The 23,355-nt window shown below is 31.7% G+C and overlaps 2 long non-coding RNA genes across 2 annotated transcripts; one reads left to right on the top strand and one right to left on the bottom strand.

Annotated features, from left to right (window-relative positions):
• Nucleotides 1–6,797: 6,797 nt before the first annotated feature.
• LOC146899491 (uncharacterized) lies at nucleotides 6,798–9,864 on the bottom strand. The gene is made up of 3 exons (XR_015023572.1): nucleotides 9,130–9,864; nucleotides 7,395–7,530; nucleotides 6,798–7,280 (listed from the first exon to the last, which is right to left on the bottom strand). It is a non-coding gene; the product is annotated as an uncharacterized LOC146899491 (long non-coding RNA).
• A 5,514-nt stretch (nucleotides 9,865–15,378) lies between these two features.
• On the top strand, nucleotides 15,379–22,801 carry LOC146899490 (uncharacterized). The gene is made up of 8 exons (XR_015023569.1): nucleotides 15,379–15,534; nucleotides 15,982–16,007; nucleotides 17,427–17,460; nucleotides 19,276–19,425; nucleotides 19,521–19,758; nucleotides 20,160–20,252; nucleotides 21,341–21,577; nucleotides 22,342–22,801. It is a non-coding gene; the product is annotated as an uncharacterized LOC146899490 (long non-coding RNA).
• The last annotated feature ends 554 nt before the right edge of the window (nucleotides 22,802–23,355 follow it).

The following is a 23,355-nucleotide window of genomic DNA, read 5'->3' as shown; positions in this document are numbered from 1 at the left end:
TAAATTGCAAATAACCATAGCTGAAGGTTAAAGAACTCTAGATATTCAAAACAGTCAAATTTTGGTCATTGTAATTTTCATTTCCCCCTTTTCTTAATTAGGGTTCATCGTTATTTTAATTGAGTTTTATTTATTGAAAATCTTATTGGGTATTAGGACGGTGGAAGAAAGAGAGTTGATGGAATATATGTTTAAAGTTCATGTAATTAGATTCTGAAGATGTGTGTAGAATTAGGACTGTGAAAATCTTTTTTTGTAGCTAAATCCTTCTGGTTCCAATCTTCCAAATATGAAGATGTGTATGAGAGAAAGAAAAAAAAATGGTCATCCGTGTAGACAAATCAAATTAAATGCAGGTCAATATTTTTTTTTTTTAATGAAGGTAAAAATATTTTCTTGTTTGTGGTTGATTTGAAGATTTGCATTTCTCATAGGTTGAAGATGATATGAGAAAAATATATAGTATGGGCAGACCATCATAAAATCTATGCACCTCTTAAATCTAATGGTGGAAAAAAACTTTCCTATGATGGGAAACTCTTTCCCTCACCCACCCTAAATGCCACCTCCTAGTTAATCAAGTGGTAAAAAAATACCTTTCCCATGGTGGGAAATAAGTTCCCTTTCCCATACTCAATGTCCCCATACTTTAAAGGTGGCATTTAGTATGGGAAAGGGTAAGAGTTCCCCACCATGGGAAAGTTAAATCTGACCATTAGATTAAGTAACTTATCATGGACTCTCAACACCATATCTAACCACCACCCTCTACAATCCATCTTCTTCCTTGCTTCCACCATCTCATTGAACCTTCTCTCTTCTCCTCTATCAATCGATCTAACTAAAGTTTGGAAACAAAAACTTACCTTTCTACCATGGTTCCAACATTAAAAACCCATTTCCAAAATTAGACATTAAAAAAAAAAAACCAAAATTTATAACTAAGATACAAACCGAAAACGGCCACTGCATCTGAAAATGGGTTGAATAATTTCCACTTGATCTAATCTAAATGTATAATTGTTAAATAATTCTTATGATGCATGAAATGAAAAAGTATATAATTATTTGTAAAACCAATCAACCATTAAGCTGATTAGGATTACCATCGATTCCTTCAATTTTAGTTGATTTGATTTTTTTTCTTAGATTCAATCAAGTTTGGAATTTATTTATCATTTCAGTTACTTGTATATAAGTTTACAAATCGATTGAGGAACAGGGAGGTCAATATGCTACTCCAGAACTTAATTCACCAACAATTATTTTTGTTTGCATAATAATGTTGAGCACTGATGGATCCAAATAAATGGTATTTTATGTTAGTACGCTGTTGATGGAGAATGAGAGAGAAAGTTCAATGAGGTGGTGGAAGCAAGGAAGAAGATGGATTGTAGAGGGTGGTGGTTAGATATGGTGTTGAGAGTCCATGATAAGTTACTTAATCTAATGGTTAGATTTAACTTTCCCATGGTGGGAAACTCTTACCCTTTCCCATGCTAAATGCCACCTTGTTTTTGTTATATTTCTTTGTTAATTGTGAAAATAGGGCAGTAATGAGATATGTCCTTGATTCTTCCAAACCCCTTAATTCTTCAATTCAATTTTTTTGTTAACATAAACTAGTACAAAAAAATGTTGCAATGAATTGAAGGGAAAAAAAAACAAAAAAAAAAACAATGACATTGATTTGTTTTAGTTTTGATTCACTGAACCTTATAAAAGATTTAATGTATGATTAAATAGTTTGACATCTCTTATGAGCAATTCAAATCTCCTATGCCCGTTTCAGTAATGAGTGAGATATAGGCAACATAATTGTGTGTAGTAATCTTTCATGTTCACATTTTTTATTTTAGAAAATCTGAACCACTCATTAAATTTGAGGGTGTATCGATAGTGGTCAACCGGTGAAGGACTTAATTGATCCCTCGCCTTAAATGCCATCATGTATATGTTACCTATAATAAGTTACATATTTGGCTCTTAATGATCAACAGTATATAGTCCACTAGTTATTATTAATTTTTTGTCTCAAAGAGTCAATTCAACTTAAGATGATGAGCCAAATTCCCACCATATAAGCTACATCATGAATTTGATTAATTTATCTTATTTAACAAGATGGATGTTGCTTTGATACTTATACCTACCGAAAATTTGCCAAGTTCAAGAGCTATGTTCAAGGCAAGCTAGTCATATTGGCTTGTATATATTAACATACCAAGATAAACAGTAGTTGCTTAGATACATTTGAACTTGATGAAATAGAAAACATGTTGTCCTCTTTATCGTGAAGCAATAAGCACACGTTTCTCTAAAAGAATTAGTGAAGTTGCAGGTCCTAATAATTGGTTATAAGTAATTTACTTCTACTAATTCTGTTATTTAGCACTTGTTTCACAACAATGTTTTACATGACATATACTAAGCAATTACACAACAATGTTTTTAATCTGTGTGCACTAACTCCAAACATCATCAATGAAGGAATGGATGGAGAATGTGCCATACTTCTATATAAACTATTTATGCCGTGTTAACTTGATAAATTTAATTGGTTTTCTTCATGTGTTATGACTATAACGTCCTATATAAATGAAGTTTCAAGCTTATATATAAGAATTGATAAATTATAAATGAAGTTAGTGATCGTGACTAACCCAATTGTTCAGCAATCACTCTCACTCGTCGATTGAAAAGAGAATCCAACGAACTCTTCGAACCCGTTGATTCACATTTCTAGTCTAATAAAATATGGCATTTCTAGTCTGGTGCTTTAGTTTGATTCACATTCTGTGCTTTATTTTATCATGATTGTATCTGCAGCCTGATTTTATATTTTAAAAGTCTCACTTGATTATTTGACATTAATTCATTCTTACTTGTTTCAAAAGTCTCATTCTTGAAATTTATGTATCTGCAAATGCGCTAGCAAACTTACTTTCCAGATTTTATCCTCTCATTTCTAGTAATAAGAATAATATTTATACTTCAAAACCTTTAGATTGTAGTGTATGATGTTACTTGGCATGTTCAACAGATTATGAAGATGAGGAATCAGACTAGTCTAAATCTGAAAGTTAATAAGGAAGATGAAGCAAGTGGAGAGATGTCTAAAGTATTTCTTCTTCTTGTACTCTCATCCACCCAACCTCTTTCTACTAGGTGTGATAGTGGATTCTAAAGACTCAATTTCTAAGATCATTTCCACACTACTTGTCACGCTGGTGGGGTGTGAAAGAGGAGCACACAACCCCATGTATATGAACAAAAGTCTCAAAGGCATGTCAAAGAACTAATTGACTAAATGATCTTTGTCAATGGGAGTTAAGTTAAAATAGATGGTCTAATGGACATAGGTATGTAAGTTTCTTATTTCTTCCTTTTAATAGTTGAAATACGTTGTAGGCATTAGTGATTATTGATTTTGAGTTTTATTGTGAAAGAGTAGTAGTGTTAATGTTATACTTAAGAAGCATAACTTGAGTTAGACCACATTATTATCTAATAACAATTGTGTATGACCACATCCACTTTATTTGGTGAGTCTCTGATATGTAATCCATTGGACTGCAAAAGTTAGTCTTTTAGGTATCAAAGACTATGAACAATTCATCCATTTCATTAAAAGTGGGAGAGTCATCATAGGGAGTATACTTGGTCTTTCAAGTAATCAATTTGAACACTTTATGGATTAACATTGTAAGTTGCACTTTATCTTAGAAAGGCATATTTAACATATTTTACATTGTTAATTTGCACTTCATCTTAGAATGGTTAGCATATCATATTCTTTCTAACTTGTTTTCTTTTTACATGATTTTTCATATCAGCTCATGATGAACTTTGTTTTTAATGCTTAACCAATAAAAATTTGTAGGACCTGTGAAGAAAAAGCATCCACAACATCACCAAGTCAAAATTATATATGCCCCAACAAGGAAGTAAGTCTACATCTCTTTCTTTTTTAGAATTTTGAGTACTAAAATTATATATGCCTCAACATTGGTATTGTTCTCTTTCACATACATATGTTCTCTATTTGTAAAAGTATCAATTTATTATTTAAGGACCTCATTAGAAATTTCATGAAATATTGTGAATTATGAACCAATTAGACAACATGAATTGAAAAGCAAGGAATAGAAATATACATGCCTTTTAGCTTCTGAACATGCTTAGTATGTTGGTCTCCTTCATGAAGTACACATGCCTTTGTTTTTTTCTTAACCTTTCAATTTGTGTCACGTGGAGAGTTCTTCACTATATTAGAATATTATATTGCTTAAGCATAACTAAACTTTAAGCTTTGGTTCATACTGTTATAGTCATTATCATCAGAATCGAGATTCTAGGTAGGATCGGTAAGCCAGTGAAGGATGTAAACATGAGGAACGTAACACGGTTCGTAAGAACTTACATCAAGGGCAAAATTGTAACTTAAAATATACACACAAACACATACAAATTATAATAGACTAGGACTTGTACAGAGGGTGCTTTTGCTTTCGCACTGTTGGCGTTTGTTTTTGTAAGGAGGACTTTTTTTGATCTGACCCATTTCTTTCTGTACGTCTTTTTGCAACAGCCTTATACATCTTGTATGGTTAGTTTGCTTGAAATAAGTTTCTGCTTAAACACAAAATGGAGCATATTTGTGATTCTAAGTTGGAACACTAAATTTCACTTGGAATTTTTTTTATACGTTTACATCCAAATTTCTATGACTTCTTCATGCAGAACCTATCTATGACTTTTTTTCAATGGGGAAGTTTGTGTAACAATTGACTTTGACTAAGCCTAGGTGATTAAGTCTATCTAAGGTTGATTTGGTTCAGGAGTTTTCCTCTAACCTGTGATCTTGGTTTCTTACGAGTTTGCAGGTTGTTGTGTTGCGCTTGCTTCTGCAGTTGGTTATGGTGATTTCGGCTATGATCAGATTAGATCATATCTGCTTCATTCTCAGTTTGAAGGTTTTTGAATGAAATCTAGCTCCCTGTTTCAGTTTTAGTTCAATTTATTTTGTTCTATAGGTCTGGAATCATTTTGCATTTGTTGGTGCCCTTTGTTTCTTGTTTATAGGTGGTTTATTGTTGTAAGATTTTTACGCATCATTGTAACTTTGTGAATTTTTTAGTGGGTAGTTTTTAGTTGTTTTGAGTTATATTTGGTAATCAATGGATTACTCATGAGGGCAATGAGATTTGTTAGCAATTTTTAATCTGTTTTTTGTTATTGTTGCAATATTAATATTGTGTTCACATTTTTTAAAATAATAAAATATGAAAAGCAGTGTCTTAATATAGCGCTTGTGGTTGCATATATAATTAAAATAAATAGTACTTTTATTAGCGCTTTTGTGCAAGTGCTATTGAAGGTGGATACATTATGATAGCGCTTTTTAATAAACACTATGAAACATCTGTTTAAATACCTACTTTAATAGCGTGAAAAAAGGCTATATTAGCACTTCTCATAAAGCGCTATTGAAACATTGTTATTTAATAGCGTTTTGAAAGCGCTATTATAGGGTTCAAACCTTTAATAGCGGGGGCTTTAATAGCATTTGAGAAACGCTATTAAAAGCCAAAACGAACGCTATTAAAGGGGCTATTTTGTAGTAGTGATAAAATGTTTCATGTATTAGATGTAATAATGCAAATATACTTCGGCAGTAATGTCAAATAGCGGCCAAAGAGGTGCTATGACGTAGAGAAATTTAAACAAATTACTATAGCATTGTCAAATACTTCCTATTAAGTATAAAGTGTTGTCATATAGAAGCTATAGCAGTGCTATATCATTATAGCGAGCAGAATTTGATATTTTTCATGATCTGCGATTGAGGATGCTGTACTTAGGAAAATATCATTTAAAAACTTATTCATATCATCATTTTGTGTTCTTTCACAGTTTTTGCTTGTTATAATTGTAACACCCCGTTTTCCCAAAGTAAAATTTTCATAAATAAAATCAGAGTTTTTCATCATAAAACAGAATGTCACATTTCTTAAAAATCATAAATGGAATAAATAATAATTTATCCTTCAAAACATTCAACAACATAATATTTAAGACTTCGCAGCGGAATAGTTTGACAACTTAAATAATCTTTGACACAAGGGCCTCAATATAAAATCTCATAAAACTTAGTTCAACATCAATTCTTGAAAGATTCATAAAGTAATACGTAAGGAACAAAAAGCACTACAAGAAATATTGCATTTTGCCAGGGGCAGAATCCCTGTCAAAATGCAAAAAGCCTTGGGAAATGGACGTTTGCCAGGAGCTTTGCCAGGAGCAGAATCACCAGCAAATCTGCTCATCGCAAATTGTCCTGCCAGGGGTTTAGCTCCTGGCAAAATGCGCTCCAGGCATATGCCCTGGCACAACCCTTGGCAAATTGTGTCAGATAGAACACAAACTTTTCTGATGCATTCTGGCTTTGCAGACCGTGTCAGCGTCACGTCAGTCCTTTTCAGAAACATGTCAGGCGCTTTGCCAGGGGTTAACCCTTGGCAAATTGTGTACGACTTTTATAAAAAAAAGGGATTTTATTTGTTATAAAAATCAAAATATTAAAATTTAATAATTAAATTAATTTTTAAAAAGAATTTAAATTTTTTTCGAAAATTAATTCAATTTAATTATTAAAATATTTAAAATAAACGTTTTTAAATTGCATTTTTTTTAAAAAAATTTAATAGTAAAAATTATTGGCAATTAAAGTAATAGCACACATAATGAGCCCATAATGATAAAGAAGTTCAATTGAAAGACACTAAATAACACTCTAACAATAAAACATGATTATGTCATATATCTTATCAGCAAATCCATTAAAATCAAAGAAAAAATTCAGCACTGGTAGCACATAAACAGACACTAATCTTAGCATAAATTAGTATTCAACTAATTGGTCACTATTCCCCTGCTCTCATATAATCATCTAAAGTTGATAAGAAACATATACATTCTCAACAACTAGTTCGTCTACTCGTGCGTAAAAACATAACTCAGAGATATAAAATACCCACAAATTACTTGCCAAACAATACAATTGGTTTAATGTGATTTTGTGATAAATGGAGTTCACTGTCAATAAGTCTCAAGCACTTGATAATATTGAACATACACAGTCAATATTCAAGCATATCATAATGCACTTACAATGTCATGAAATAGACTTCCAATACATATATTGACGGCCATATATTGACTGATGTGTCTTGTAATGATAATGACATCAAAATCTGCTCACTTAGTTCCCAATTCACCTGCAAACATTCAAAAATATCAACAGTTTGAGACACATGTGTGTTTATATTAACAGATATACCTAAACATTATAATGTTTCAATTTGAAATCTTCCATGTCAACTTGAACGTACCAATAAATATTATGCCATTCAAACCAACAAACGGATTGAGCAGAGTGTATCGCTCATCAGTGGTTCTACTCAGGCACCTGGTTTCTTCTGTATGAAGCATATAAGGCTAATAACATCACATACAAATTGAATTCGCCTGTACAAATACGGGAACAACCAAAAGAATCATTCACAGTCTTACAATTGATATTTATATACTAATTAAAGTAAAAAATAATAATGGACATAGTCTTACAGCAATGGATACATTCATACATCAGAGTCTTTTCTTAGTTCAGAGTAATCAATATGTGTATTGCCATACCAATATGCTCACAAAGTAGAAACTAAAATAAAACAGGACTTGTATCTATAGCATTATTATACATGCAGAGCAATACTTTATATTTAAAAACATGGATACATTCATATATGAGTCTTGGTTCAAATTCGTATCTAACATTCTTAAAACTAAAATATATATCAAGTTGAAAATCACTTTCAAAAGTGAGAGAAATGAGAATCTTAATTCAAGTCCTTAAGGTTGACAGATACGGCCATTCTTTTTCCACCAGAGTTTGGTTGCACACTCACAATTTCATGGACAGCACCAATTACATCTACAATGTAATGACATATAGCAGAATTTGAACAAACCACAGTTTTTCGCGACTCATGATACGCAATTGACAACACAGATGAACAGAGAATAAACTTTACATTTCAAACAACTATGTGGAAGCAAAGCATGACAACAACAAACTGTGACTGATAGAGTATATACTAACAAGATATAGAAACATCAAACACATATAGAAACATAAAAACATAACGTTGTCGCTCAGCATATGAATCACTTCAATGGTTACCAACTCAGAATAAAAACGACGCTAGGATTCCACAACTTTTCAAATAAACCCAAGCTTACACAAATCAAAGCCTTAAATTTTAACTAAACTCCAACAAACACCAAAATGACTTATATCCTTCATAGCATAATTTAATTAGAACCAACATAGACAAACCATAATAGATTTAATTGATCACATCATTACTACAATTCAATCTACTTCAATTTAGGATACTAGTACTCCTAATTAATCTTCAGCTTATGTTAATTTTTTATAAACTAAAACTAAAAATCAAATTTATTATATACATATAGTCGTCCATTAACAAGCTTACTTGCATTCAACAACTAGGTATTCTTATCAAAGTAACTTCATGCTAACACTACTCGGTTATTAAATAATTGACCCTCTCTAATTCATAGATATGCTCCACTAAACAACTATAAAATAACTTAACTGTCATCATCAAAGTTTCATTACAAGTTACTAAGTTAGAATCCTAGTTCTCTTTCAAATTCCATATCTAACATAGTTTTCAACTAATCCAAAACTCCTCCTAATCATATAAAAATTCATCCTTATCAATAAAGCCATCAACAGCACCATCAAAGGTATCAAAATTACCACGTAGTCACCACCTCAACACTAAAATTCTTGATTAAATAAATCATACACCATCTTATATTACAAATAACCTTTCATCACTTTAGAACCTTAAAATCACTACCAAAAGGAAAGCAAGCAATTTGTAATAGAATTCCAAAACAAGATATTAAACATGAAATAATCGCATCATGTCACAAAATAAATGCCATTTTCAGATTAAATAAGGATAAGTTTAGGTTTTAAATTCAAATGGAAAAGAAAATCAATTTTTAAATGATAAGTAGAAGAAAGAAGCTCACCAAGGGAAGAACGTGAAACGATTATTGTTACAAGCTCCGGCTAGATGGAGAAGAATTCTGATGCGGCAAAGGTGAACTCCGGTGCGGTGGTCGCCGGTGAAAGTTCTCCAATCATACAAAAACTTTAGGGGTTTTGCTGTGGATCTCATGGGAAAGAATATGGTCGGTTTAGTTTTTCAAATGGTGTCTTGTGGTGGCCGGAAAGCAAGAGAGAGGTGGTGGTTGTGACTTTTTCAAATCTCACCAATCTATGAATAAATGGGTGGTTTCTGACGAGGAAGAAGAGAGGGTTGCAATGGTGGTGGTGGCACAGCCATATGAGGTTGGACGGTGGAGTTATGGCGGCTGGAAGTTTTAACGGTGGTGGTTGAGGAGGGAAAGAAGAAGACGCGTACAGAGAGTGAAAGAAAGAGAGAGAGAGAGAGAGAGAGAGAGAAAAACAAGCAATGTCTTTGGTTGTGTTTCTTCACTCACTTATAATAATAATAACAAATGCCCACTTCCTGCCAATTCCATGTGCTCTTGTCTCCATTTAAATTTCAATTTTACCACTTTACACTTTGTCAGGGGTTATTGTAATTTATGAGGGTCAAACCCCTGGTTTATGAGAATCGGGTCCCACCTTTTCTAAAGTCATTTTGCCAGGAGGCATCCCTGGCATTGCTCCTGGTAAATTTGCCAGGAGTTCTTGCTCCTGGCATAGTTCCCTGGCTAATTGCATCTTTTCTTGTAGTGAAGTAAAGACATAATCCCACCCCATTACGTATCAGAGCAGCTAAGACACACACACACTTGTGAGGAGTCCACTCACGACCGCAACTAATCTTGGTTACCTGCAAGTTACCCATACGAAGAGCAACATTTTCAAGCAGAAGGGGTGAGATTTCACAAAACAATAATATTAGGCATATAATTCAACAATTATATCTAACATCTTAAACTTCATTAACTAGCATCATTAATCTTCCTACATTAGTCATATACTTCATCATACATCATCAAAAACACAATCATAAACATCATCATATATCTTCATAAATATAATCATAAGACATCATCTTATAGCATCATAAGTACAAACATAAACATCATCATATATCATCATAAATATATTCATAAAAGCATCATCACATATCATCAAATACTAATCGCAAATAATCATCACATATCATCAAATAATAAACATAACATCGTCACATATCATCAATTAATAATCATAACATCGTCACATATCATCATCTAATAGACATAGATATCATATCATAAATCATATAGCATCATATAACATCATCATCATAAACCACTTCATAATCAATCATCATAAACAACTTCATAACCATTCATCATAAACAACTTCATAATCATTCATCATAAACAACTTCATAATCATTCATCTTAAACATCTTCATAATCATTCATCTATAGTCACTTTGTTAAAACATCACAACTTAACATCTTGACTCGACAATGCATCTAAACTCGACTATGCAACTCATAACGTCTTAAACCATCTCGAATCATCATGAAATGCAAATGCATGTGGTACCATTCTAGGGCATAAGCCCTCATCGTCGTGGGTTGAAATATACTCCTAGGGTATAAGCCCTCATCGTCGTGGGTTGAGCAAAAGCTCCTACGGCATAAGCCCTCATCGTCGTGGGTTGAGCAAAAGCTCCTAGGGCATAAGCCCTCATCGTCGTGGGTTGAGCAAAAGCTCCAAGGCATGAGCCCTCATCTATAAATGAGTATGCATGGACTCAACATCTTACGTCTTAGAAACTTCATGAACATCTATGACATCTTAACAACTTCATAACGACTCGACGACTTAACAACTTCATATCATCTTAACGTCTTAACATCTTAACATCTTAGCATCTTAAAACATCATATATAATTCACATTAATACTCATATAACAATATCACATTGATAATATTAACAGCAACATGACAGCACACAATTAATTCATCATATATCATCGTATTCAGGTATCAACATCTTTGTAAGAACATAAACAATCATGCACATCATATTTTCATGTCAAACCAAGGCTACTGGAAAGATGTCACAATTATCAACAACTTTCATGTTTACAACAAAGATCAATTCAAAACAGAAACATATGAACAAAACGTAAAAACATGAAACAAAGAATGTTGTCACCGTACAATTTCGCTAAGACCTCCTTGGAGTATTTTCATCATAACTCAAAAACTAAAAATCATATTCACGTCAAACCAAAGCCACTGGAAAACTAACAAAATTATCTAAAAATTTTATGTTTACGCCTAAGACCAATTCTATACCAATCAATACTAGTTTTCATTTTAAATTCGGAAAAGTTGCGCTGAAAGTCCATAAAAATTCACTGTGACCTATATGCAGTAATTTGACCATAACTCAAGTTCTATAAATCCTTTTGAAGTCAAACCAACGGCATTAGAAAGCTAACATTCATACCTACAACTTTCGTGTTTACACCTAAAGCCAATTCAAAACTGAAATGTATGAAAAAGATGCAAAAACATGAAACAGTGAATGCTGTCAGAGATAGCTCTCGGGAAAACTCCATTTTTCATCCCAAAATCCCAATTTTGAATCCCCTAAGCCCAAATTTGGTCCCAAAGTTTGTTTAAACGTTTCTAAACATGAAAAGACACCCAAATCCATATAAAACTTGAACTAAAACACCCTTTCAACAAAAATCACCATTTGACCCATTTTTCATGAAAACCTTCAAGAACAACATAAATTCACTTCAAGCTCTATGATTATGATTACTCATGGATTATCTAAGCTCTGTACACAATTCCTACATCAATCTAACAACTTCTCATCATCTAATCATCAATTCTCTCTCAGAACCCTAATTCGCAAATTCTCGCAAACTAATCCTAGAACATGTTAATTGCAAATTCAGAATTACAGACTTAATATTACCAAATGATAGTCTCACTTTTACCTTAACAATCGATGCAGCCTCTTCTCTCTTTGTCTTGTCTTCTTTTCTCTTCTCTTCTCTTCTCTCCTCTCCTCTCTAAACCTTGTTTTCTCCAAAAACTGATCGTACGTTCTATGTCTTTCTAAACCTAACTTCTCTTATTTATAACCCCTCATCTAATTTCTCTTACACCTCAAAATTACTCTTTTCCTCATAATCTTATTTATTTCTAAATTAAATATATATCTCTCCCACTAAATATATACACAATAGGGACTACTAATAAATATATTTCTACACCAGATAACATATATATTTCCACACAAAATAACAAATATATTTCTACACCAAATAACATATATATTTCCACACAAAATAACAGATATATTTCTACACCAAATAACATATATATTTCCACACAAAATAACAAATATATTTCTACACAAAATAACATGAGAAATTCTTACATGAACTCATACCTAAGAGATCATTCTTACACCCAACCAATTAAAATCAAACATCTCATTAAAATAATAAAAATAATTAATATCATAATTTTTTCTCATTATTTTTAATATTTCTCTCTCCTTTTTCCACTTTCTTTAACCAACAAAAACCACCCACCACCATTTATTGTTTCCATTTCCTTAATTAAAATCACATTTTTTTAAAGTTAATAACACACTACACCATTTATTGTCTCTGGCAACACTTTTTTAGGGGACGTGTAAAAATTGTCCCCAAAAAGTCACTAAGGCAACGATTTATGGCTGTTGCCAAAAATATTTTCGCAACTCCTGAAAAACGTCCCCTAAAATACTTTTGGGGACGTTTTTGGAGCGTTACTCTATTATTTCTTAGGCAAAGATCGTGAATTGTCCCCTTAAATACTTTTGGGGACGTTTTTAAAGTGTCACAATATTATTTCTCTGGCAATATTTGATAATTGTCCCCTCAAATATCTTTGGGGACAATTTTAGATTGCTACTTTATTTTTAACAAAAGACATTCCTTCAATGTTGAATCCATCTAAACTTGTTCACCAAAAATCAAATCTTCCCTCCAAACATTATTAAAAAAATAATAAAAAATATTTAAAATATAATATATGGATAATTAATAATAATAATATATGGGATGAGATCAAATAACACGTGTCAAAATTAGATTGACATCAAATCTCATCTATTCATTACATTTAATCCAAAATGTTTAAAGTTATCCCAAAATAATTCTCCTACACCAATTTCTACCTCTATCATCTAATGAAGAAAAAAAAGGAGTCACCGCGAGCATAACTCAGTTGACAGGTACATACATTATTATATGCAGGGGTCGGGTTCGAACCCCACACACCCCACTTATTCACCCTGAAAAAGGTGAATTCTAGTCATTAGACTACTTAACAAAAAAAAAAAAACATTTATGGTCATAAATTCATTATCAATTATTCCTTTTCTCTCTCTCATTTTTTTATTACTTCCACTATATATATATATATATATATATATATATATATATATATATATATATATATATATATATATATATATATATATATATATATAGAAACCTTCTCACACGTTTTTTTTTTACGGGACCTTTCACAAAGCTTTTGTTCTATTATTATGGAAAAATAATAATATAATAACAATAGCATATATTAATATGAAAATAATATATTAATATCATTTTCTTAAAAACCGCATACAACTCTAAACAACTATTAAAATAAGATAGAGGGTCATCGCGAGCTTAGCTCAGTTGGTATGGACAATGCATAAAATATACAAGGTCCGGGGTTCGAACCTCGGCCACCACAAAAAAAAAAGACAGAGGGAGTATATAATAATTATATATAATAGTATGTGTTTGACTCTTTTGAGCTGATTTTTACTCTTTCCAAAATAACTTCAACTTTCAATACAAATAACTCATATAACAAATAGATAAAAATAAATTCAAATATTATATATAATAGTATGTGTTTGACTCTTTTGAGCTGATTTTTACTCTTTCCAAAATAACTTCAACTTTCAATACAAATAACTCATATAACAAATAGATAAAAATAAATTCAAATATTAAAGTGTAACAAACACGATATAAGTATATATATGTCCAATTTTTTTCTTTTATCCTTTAAAAAGTGTAACAAACTAGATGAGTATATCTATACTTACTTTTTCATTATTCCAATTATACCCTTCATCAACTTTTTCTATAATAAAGATTGTTGTTGGTGTCACTAAAAAAAATAAGAATTTCAATTATTATTTTTTGGGTTAATTATTGAAATTGACCCTGTAATATACTCGAAGTCTGAAAATTGATCTTGTAAAATAATAAACCATGTAATTCGAGATTCTTATTATTTATGACCCTATAAATATAATATACGTGAAGTCCAAAAAATCAACTTAGAAATTGAATTTTTTTAATAATTTTTTAGAGAAATGTTAAGAATATTTAAATATGGCTTTACACAAAAAAAAAATTAGAAATTTTCGACAAGCGACACAAAACATTAGAAATTTTCATGATTTGTTATAATTGGAAAGCAAATAGAATTTATATTTTTACTTTGGGAAATGTTAACTTGTGCCCTTAAGGCACAAGATAAGGAACCCAACATAATAATTTTTTGTTGGAATGTGTGCATTTAATTTAATTTTTGAAATTATAATAAATAGAATGCAAAAAATTTGAGGGAATATTTCTACTTTTGAGTTTCTTATCTTGTGTCCTTGGGGCACAAGTTAACATGACCCACTTTGCTTTTAATTAAAATCAAAATTTCATAAAAAAAAAAAAAAAACGCGCCTTTTGGTTCCTAGAGGAAATGGTTCTATTTAACCTTTTGGTTTCAATGAGAAAGGGTCCTATTATTTCGAATTTGATCGGGGGACAAGTAAAGTCTATCAAACAATTGTTTTATATAAGAATCGAATTCGAGTTCCTTCGAACAATTTATTTTTCAAAGAGCTTATTAACCTCTTGAGTTCAATTATTTAATTATTTTACGGGTTAAATTATTATTATTAGAAAAATATAACATGTCTCCTTTTTTAAGAATCGAATTCGAGTTCCTTCGAACAATTCATTTTTCACAGAGCTTATTAACCTCTTGAGTTCAATTATTTAATTATTTTACGGGTTAAATTATTATTATTAGAAAAATATAGCATGTCTCCTTTTCTATACCTAATATGAAAATAAATGTCCGTTGAAATTACCATTTTGCCCTTCTCAGGGGCATTTTGGTAATCCTGTAATTTGAGAGAAGGGTATTTTGGTAAAATCAACGGGTATGTTGGTGATATGAGAAAAGAGAAAAGAGAGAGAACGAGAGAAAGAGATGAAAGAGAGGGGGTCGACGGAGAGGAGAGGGACGAAAGAGAAAGGGTCGCCGCCGTCGACCTCGCCGTCCAACACTCAGATCTGCACCGATTTGCATCAGAGGTATCCTCTTCATTGTTATTTTCCCCTCTCCCTCTGTTCTGTACGCGTTTCTCCCTTTCCTCCTTCAACTCACCACCGCCGTCTACCAATTTTCCGGCCGGCTCCGATTTGTTGTTCCGTTTTGTTTTGTTTTTCATGAATCTAAAGTCATGCATGTCCTCTATTGGTAATTGGAATAGGATTAAGAGATGTTTGCAATCTAAAGTGATCCTCTTCAGGTTTATTTTTTTTATTGAATTTATTTATGTTCTTGATGTTGAATTATTTTCTGGGTTATTATCAAAATTCAAACTTGCATGTGATTTATGTTTGGGGTTGAAATTTTGTTTCTGATAGACTGTGTTCATCACAACAAATATTAGGTTTGAAATAGAAATCTTGGGGTTTTATGTTCTTGATGTTGATTGCTTTTCTGGGTTATCAGTTTTGGTTCTGTTTGTGATGCAGGGATTGTGGAAAACAAGTGTATTTGGGTAAGTATTAATATTTTGATATAAGATCAGTTACATATGTGGTAGTTAAAAGTGGCTAAAAAATTTGTTTTGTTATTAAAATTGGTATAGAAGCAGACATGATGTTTTTGTTATTGAATTGGTTTTTTATTTGATTTTGTTTGAAGATTTGTTTTTAAGTATGTTACAAAAGCATTACCTGTTAAAATGAATGCTCAAATTTCTTATGTTTCTGTATTTGTAGTCAATATGCTTCAATCATGAAAGATATGCCTTAGATCCAGTTAGAAATTTAGAACTCCATCATAAGTAATCTCTGTAGTCTCATTGCTTTCACGCTATATTCATAGAAACTTAGATGTTAAGATTATGATGTTAACTGGATTGGATCAGCTCTAATTTCCCTAACTTTCTTTGAATTTGATTCACACATCTCTGATATTATGTTAGACTTTCTTTCATTCATTCATATAGTAAAAAATGAATTTAGTAAAATTATAGTATCTTTTTTATTCAAAATTATGTCTGACATTATGTTACACAGAATTATAGTATCTTTTTTCTTTAAACAAGTGACCCTTTCACTCAATTGTCTCAATTATAGTACACCATATGTGATTGTCTCAATTGTTATATGAATGTATGTTTTAAAGGTTGATTAATGTTTTCTTTTGAGTTGTTTGTTTTAGAGGTTCTTTTGATTTATTATGTAAAATAAATTATTTACTTCTTATTGCAAAATTATGAATCTGACCTCATCATTACCATTGAGGATACCTAAAGCCATGTATATACTTCCTTCTTTATGCTCCAAAATTTCTGATAAAAAATAGCCTCAGGTTTCATGTTTTTTAATGGCTTGGTTGATTTCTTCCTCTGGAAACTCCATCTTTAATAATTTCTTCAAATTATCGGTGATTTTCCCTTGAACAACTTGAGTAGACTCCTCAGTGTTATTTAGATTGCTTGAAGTGAAGATGTCTTGAACATGTCTGATTAGCATGTTCCTAATTTCCGCGACATTAGTAGCAATACCATTAGCATCATTGTGAATCTCAATTTTACTTTTATTATGTCTTTGACATGACTTTGATCAGTATTTTTAACACCATTTTGAAGCCAAGATGATTTTGCTCTTTGACTCCACCATCTTCGTTATCCAAAATATTGTCCAGATGAGTTTCTAACTCTCTGGCTCTATCAATTACCTTTTCAGTTTGGATTTTAGTGTGAAGATTAGTAAGTTGTTTTGAGTCCTTCTGATGTTACTTGGGATGTACTAAAAGCATAGTGGGTTCTGCTTCTATAAGTTTAGGACTTGAGGATATATAGGATTAAATTGTATGATTCTTCCCCATTTTTCTTGCTTTAATTATATTCTTATTTGCATTTCATTAATTGAAATTCTAAATTATGTTTTTCTCTAATATTACTTGGCAGGCTTATAGAGTTGTTGATGAAGGTTAGGAATGAGGTAAGTCTTTTGATCAGCCTACAAAATGTTAGTCTATGTATAGTTCCAAGAGAATTCAAAATTCAGTTTTGCTTATATGTTGCTTGATTTTATGTGTTTCTGAAGGTTAGGGTTGAAAAAGATTGTTGGTTGTTATTTTAGTTCCTATTTTTTTTGGTGACAGGAGATGGAGTAGAGAAAGTTGAAGAAGGTACTGAACAAAGTAATGAAAAGAAACAATCTAACTTTAGACATAATTATCATGATATGGTAAATATTACTTTATATGTTATCTGAATTTGAATAATAATCATTGTTTTTAGCTTCTATTCTTTGGGTGCAGGATTAAGATCTAATATTCAAATATGGAGGCTATATTTGTTATACTTTGCTATGATACTTAAAAATTATTTTAGAGTGATTTATTTGAATTATTTTAGAGTGATTTTCTTATTGCATAAAGTTTCAACTTTGAAGGCAAGCACTTTCCAATGCTCAATGTTGTTTGGTTTGCGCCTCTTCAAAATTGATTGGTTTGACTATAAATATTTGTTATAAGAATATTTTTTACAAATTATTGCAAATTGTCATGGTTGCATCAAATTTATGATCATTTCGTACAAGATATTTTTGTGGCCTTGGCGCAGATATAGCTTTTTCTCTTAATTTGGTTCATTTGACTGAGGTCAGTAGAAACACAATGTATTGAGGTTTGGTTGATGGATAATGTGACAAAGGAGATGAGAAAGAAACTAGGAAGTTGTTAGTTATGTGATAATGTTAGTGTTTTTTCTTTTGAGTAAAATGTTAGTGATTTCATGATATATAAGGTTTTGATGTTTATGGTTCATAAATTGTTGGATGCAGTGGTTTGAAATAAGCAGGATTCGAAGTTATCATAATGTCTCATTTTTTAAAATGGTTTTCGAAGAATTAGCAATTGATAGCAGAATTGAGGTTCTTAAATGTCTAATATTTTCCAGAAATTTGACCACTTGCTTTTATGGAAATGGTTGCTGCAGATTGGTTGAGATCTGACAGAAGGGAAGATGATCTTGGTGGCCGTCCTAGGAGCATTGTGCAGGTTGACTTTGGTGTTTTGGTTCTTAATTTTGATTATATTTAGCCATCAAGTAATTACTTACATATTTTTTTTTTATGTTATGAAGAAAAATCAATTTAATGAATTTTGATTAAATGTTAAATTCTGGTCAATAGATGGATGATTGGTTCTTGAAATGAGATGTGAAATGGCACATTATGTTTATCCTCACAATTTTGTTTTGCAGCTGATAGATGCTCATTTCGTTTCATATTTTTACAATACATTTTATGTTGCATTGTTGATCACACTTTCTGGTGGCTATCCAGGAAATTGTAATTCCTACCTTTGAGGCATCTGATCTAGAACAAGTATGTAAAGGATCAAATTTTTATTACTGTTTCAAAATATTTGAGTAAAAATGGTATATAGATATTTCGTAACAAAATATGCTGATTTCCTTGTCATATATCCGTTGCAACTTTCGAGTCACAGACACTTTGGCATGCAATTGAAAAAAATGACCTTATCATCATTCATTCATTGCTTTGATTGCATTTTTAAGCTCAAAATGTCCTGTATCTTCCATAATTTCCAATCCAAGATGAGTTTTGAATTTTCAAAATGGGGTTTTAAAAAATATTGAATTTGATAACAAATTAAGTGTGAAAGAGATGAAAAAATATATAAAGTTGAAGCTTCTAAAAGTTGCTAAAGAATTTGTTGTTCTTGCTTTTCTTTTGTTCAATGTTTGAAATTTGGTGTCTCTTTTTCCATGGTTTCAATGTTTTCAGAACATGCTGCAGCTGCTTGCAATCTCTCTATGGCGTGATAGTCTTTTATTCCCTCACCGTCAGCTGAATCAATCTCTTTGTTACTTCTAAATTATGGGTTACTGATAATCATCATGAGCTCATTGTTCCTACTCTGCAGAAATCTCTAAGGTAATTAAAAAAAAACTTCAATAATTAGCTATATTTGTAGTTTTGTTCATGAATTATGAATATTGATTTGAATGTATACGTGTTTGTTTTTGCAGGACTCTTCAACTAAAATACTTAGACCTTATTTTGATCCATTGGCCAATTACTAAACCAGGTGAAGTTAAATACCCTATTGAAGTATCAGAGATTGTGGAATTTGATATGAAGGGTGTGTGGACATCATTGGAAGAATGTCAAAAACTTGGTATATATCAGATATGGATCATCCTGTAACAACATATATAAAAGAGAGCCTACAAAATAACCTACTACAAATATAAGTTACACCTCAAGGTAACTTATATTTCATTAAAAAACTTATATATAATCACAGTTTCAATATTTTCCAATCATAATAGTATTTTTCTTTAAACGGCTTGAAATTTTATATCAGTTTGATGGATACCTTTGATAATTAGTGTCTATCGCTGAGTATGGTTTATGTGTTTACGAATTGAGGTTCTAAGATAAATTGAAGAAATAATAGTTGTTAGCTTCTGTAACTATCAGAATAAGTATTATATTTTATGCATCAGACCTCTCCTTATATGTGTAACATTCGGAAGCACATATTACATGCTTTTCTATCCTGTACTATTTCAAGTGTGATTTTTGTTTTGTTACCTTTTTCTAGCCACTTGCCTGATCTTCTGTTTCCTCTGCGTCTGATGTCTGAAAAATCTCAATTTGTGCAGGCACTTTTAGAGTATGAAAAGCATAAGAGAGAGATTGGGGAGCTACAGCTCCGTGTCGGATCACTCCATCAACCATTGAGTGTGGAAAAAGAGGTTTGTATATTGCTCTTTGTCCCCCTCTGGTCATATGATTTCATGTCTATGTAAAGGTGATTTTAGATAAACAAGATCCTCTATTTTCCTTTGTCTTGGAGTGGGTTTGATTCTTCAATTACACACAATCTTGCATTAGAAACAGAAGTTGAGGTGTGAAGCAAAAACTCTTCACATTACTGGATTTGAACAGTACTGCTAGAATGAAAGCAACACACTTTATATGTTTACTTGATAGAGTAAAAAATGAAATATTTCTGAATCATACTTTTGTTTTCGCACACAGTTAAGCGGAAAAAATAAGGAACTGAATGGGTTTTTGTTTATGATCAGGGCATTGAATGATAACTTGATGTACCTTGATAGATAGATATATAGATAGATAGATAGATAGATAAGAAACAAAAGCCCAAAAAATGGCTCATAAGTTTTTCATCAATAAAAGCTACTTCTCTATAATGCATTTGTAGGACTCCACACCACTATTTAACATCATGACAACTATTCAAAAAACATGGTCAAAGGAGAGATATATATAACAAAGATTGTATTTACCATACAAAAAATGGCTCATAAGTTTTTCATCAATAAAAGCTACTTCTCTATAATGCATTTGTAGGACTCCACATCATTCTTTAACATCAAGACAACTATTCAATGTTACTCTATAATGAAACGTGTGCCAAAATACATTGGACGTTTATCCAAAGGTGTTGTTTTCCAATGCTTTAAAATGAAAGCAGAGTCTTAGAAAGATTTGGATTTGGGTTGAGTACTTATGTTTTGTTGTAGAGGTTTGATGCATACTATTGATGAACCAATTTGTGTTTATTATAAATCAATCAGATAATTTCTCTATCATGTGTCCTGGTAATTTCATATAAGTTGTTGTTCACGCTTTTTACAATAAAATGCTTAACCCATTTTATCTCTTTTCTTTTCAATCATAATTGTTGTGTTAATTTTGCAAAGTTGGATGGCCATCCACATTCTCCCTTATGGGTTTCTTGTCTTGAATTTACTTCTATTTCTTTATATGTTTCTTATTGTTACTTTTTCTCACCATTTTCCCTGTTACTTGATGGAAGATGTATGAGCAAGAGCAATTCTTCAAGGAACGGATGAGTAGCATCCATGATAAAAGAAATGCAAAGGAAGAGGATTTTGAGAGGATGCACCAGGAAGAGCGTGAGAAGGTGAAGAAGACAACTACTGGTCCCACTAATGCAAAGGAGGAACGGCGACTCATGACTTCAAATTTCATCGCCAAACTCCAATTCACCGCTTTTTGTTTGGTACCATTTACACATGACCTTCAATATTAGGTATGATTCTCAATTTTCTTCAATCAGTTTTATGTTTTTAATTTGATTTTCGTGTTGATTTTAATTTTGTATTCCTATTTAGTGATTTTTAATCGTTGATTTCAAGTTTTTATGTATGTTTGATTGCAATGTATGTTTGCTAGCCAAAGATTATTATTATCGTTTTTCCTTTTCCACGAAAGGTTGAGGAATCGAGGATCTAGGTGGTGATTGTGATTATGAAAACACAACACTACTCTTATGTTGTTATCATCTATATTGGTTTTCCTTCTGGTATGGTCTAGATTTTGTGTTAGTCAAGGCTATTTTTTGCATTCCAATATGGTTCGTAATTGGTATGCACGAACATAGTAACTGATATTCTTTTGCGACTGTTATGGAGTATTTTTTTGTTCCTTTGGGGCAGTTTTTCGGGTTGTTTTTTTCCTGTCATTTCTGGTTTTTATGTTGTATTGGACACAGTTATTATGTTGTGGTGCTGCTGTTCTGTTTTGACAGGCAGTGTACATTTTGTGCTCTAATTGTGTGTTATCTTCTTAAGTTTGGGCTGTTAAAATAAGAATACTTTTAAACCATTCATTGTTTCGATGCAAATATAATAGTATGTTAAATGTGATACTATTAGTAGAGAAAAATAAGGACAAGCCATTAACACTAATGCTTCCTCCACCAAAATTTAAGCATAGTCCTCCTTTGATGTTGAACATGAACTGAGGGTGATTGAGGTAATGAAGGGACTAATGGTTTTGTTGGTGCTGTTGCAGGAGATGGTGTGGCAGGGGCAGGTTTTGTCGGGGCTTTAGGTGCTGCAGCAGGTGATTGAGCTAAAGTACTGGTAAAAAATATATGACCGAAGAGTACTAAGAATGTGAAGAAGAGAATTTGCTTCATCTTACTAGATAGTTTATCTGTTTTTGGAAAGGAACCAATGATAGGTAAGATTTTATTGCTATGAGTGTTTGATGTGTAGTGTAGACACTTTGAGATTACTACTTAATAGTACTTAATTGGTGACCTTTTGTGAGGAATGAGGGAGAAGTGATTGCCTTTTATTGAGGATGCTAATTGATGCAAGGTTTAGTTTAGGTAGAAAGAAAAGGGGAAGTTACCAACTTTTTCATCATATCATGTCTGATTAACAAGTTATGAGCGTGGAGATTTGACAGTGGTGTATGCATGAACTTTAAATTTTGCTTTCAACAAACCTTAGAGTTATACAATCAATTATCTGATGCATATGATATGAAAATGTGGTTGGAAAAGGAGCTATTGATCTGTTTAAGGTATAACCAAATTATAATTTATCTCTCTAAGGACATTGTCTGACAAAGATTTGGTGATATGAACTGATGAACTATGAAGCAAACATTAGACCTACCAATACAATACTCTTAGATTAGATGTTAACTGCAAACTCTATGTTCATTAAACCTGAGCTGTAAGTAGTAAAGAAAGTAGTATTGAAGAGAAGCTACAGATGTCAAATTAAATCTATATAAGAGCAACTCTAAAATAAGTTAAGAACATTGTCTTGATTTTTTTTCTGCATTCAAGTTGAGTGGCACTACAATATGTGGCACTACAATATGTCAAAGAGTTTCCTTTGCGGATCAGTTCTTAGGCCAAAGAAACACTTCAATTGTGAGACCTAAGACCTTATAAAATAAGTTAAGAACCCAATGCATTGACATAAAAATAAGTGACTGTTCTTAAATCTTATGAAGCAACTGTAAGTCTGCAAAAAGTAACTTTAGAACATAAATATGATATTTAGTTCT

The sequence above is a fragment of the Medicago sativa genome, chromosome 8, assembly GCF_051527215.1.
Source record: "Medicago sativa cultivar Bolivia chromosome 8, Bolivia_mono, whole genome shotgun sequence".
Classification (NCBI taxonomy): Eukaryota; Viridiplantae; Streptophyta; class Magnoliopsida; order Fabales; family Fabaceae; genus Medicago; species Medicago sativa.
The sequence above is the reverse complement of the archived record's forward strand: the minus strand, read 5'-3'. Positions and strand labels throughout refer to the sequence as shown.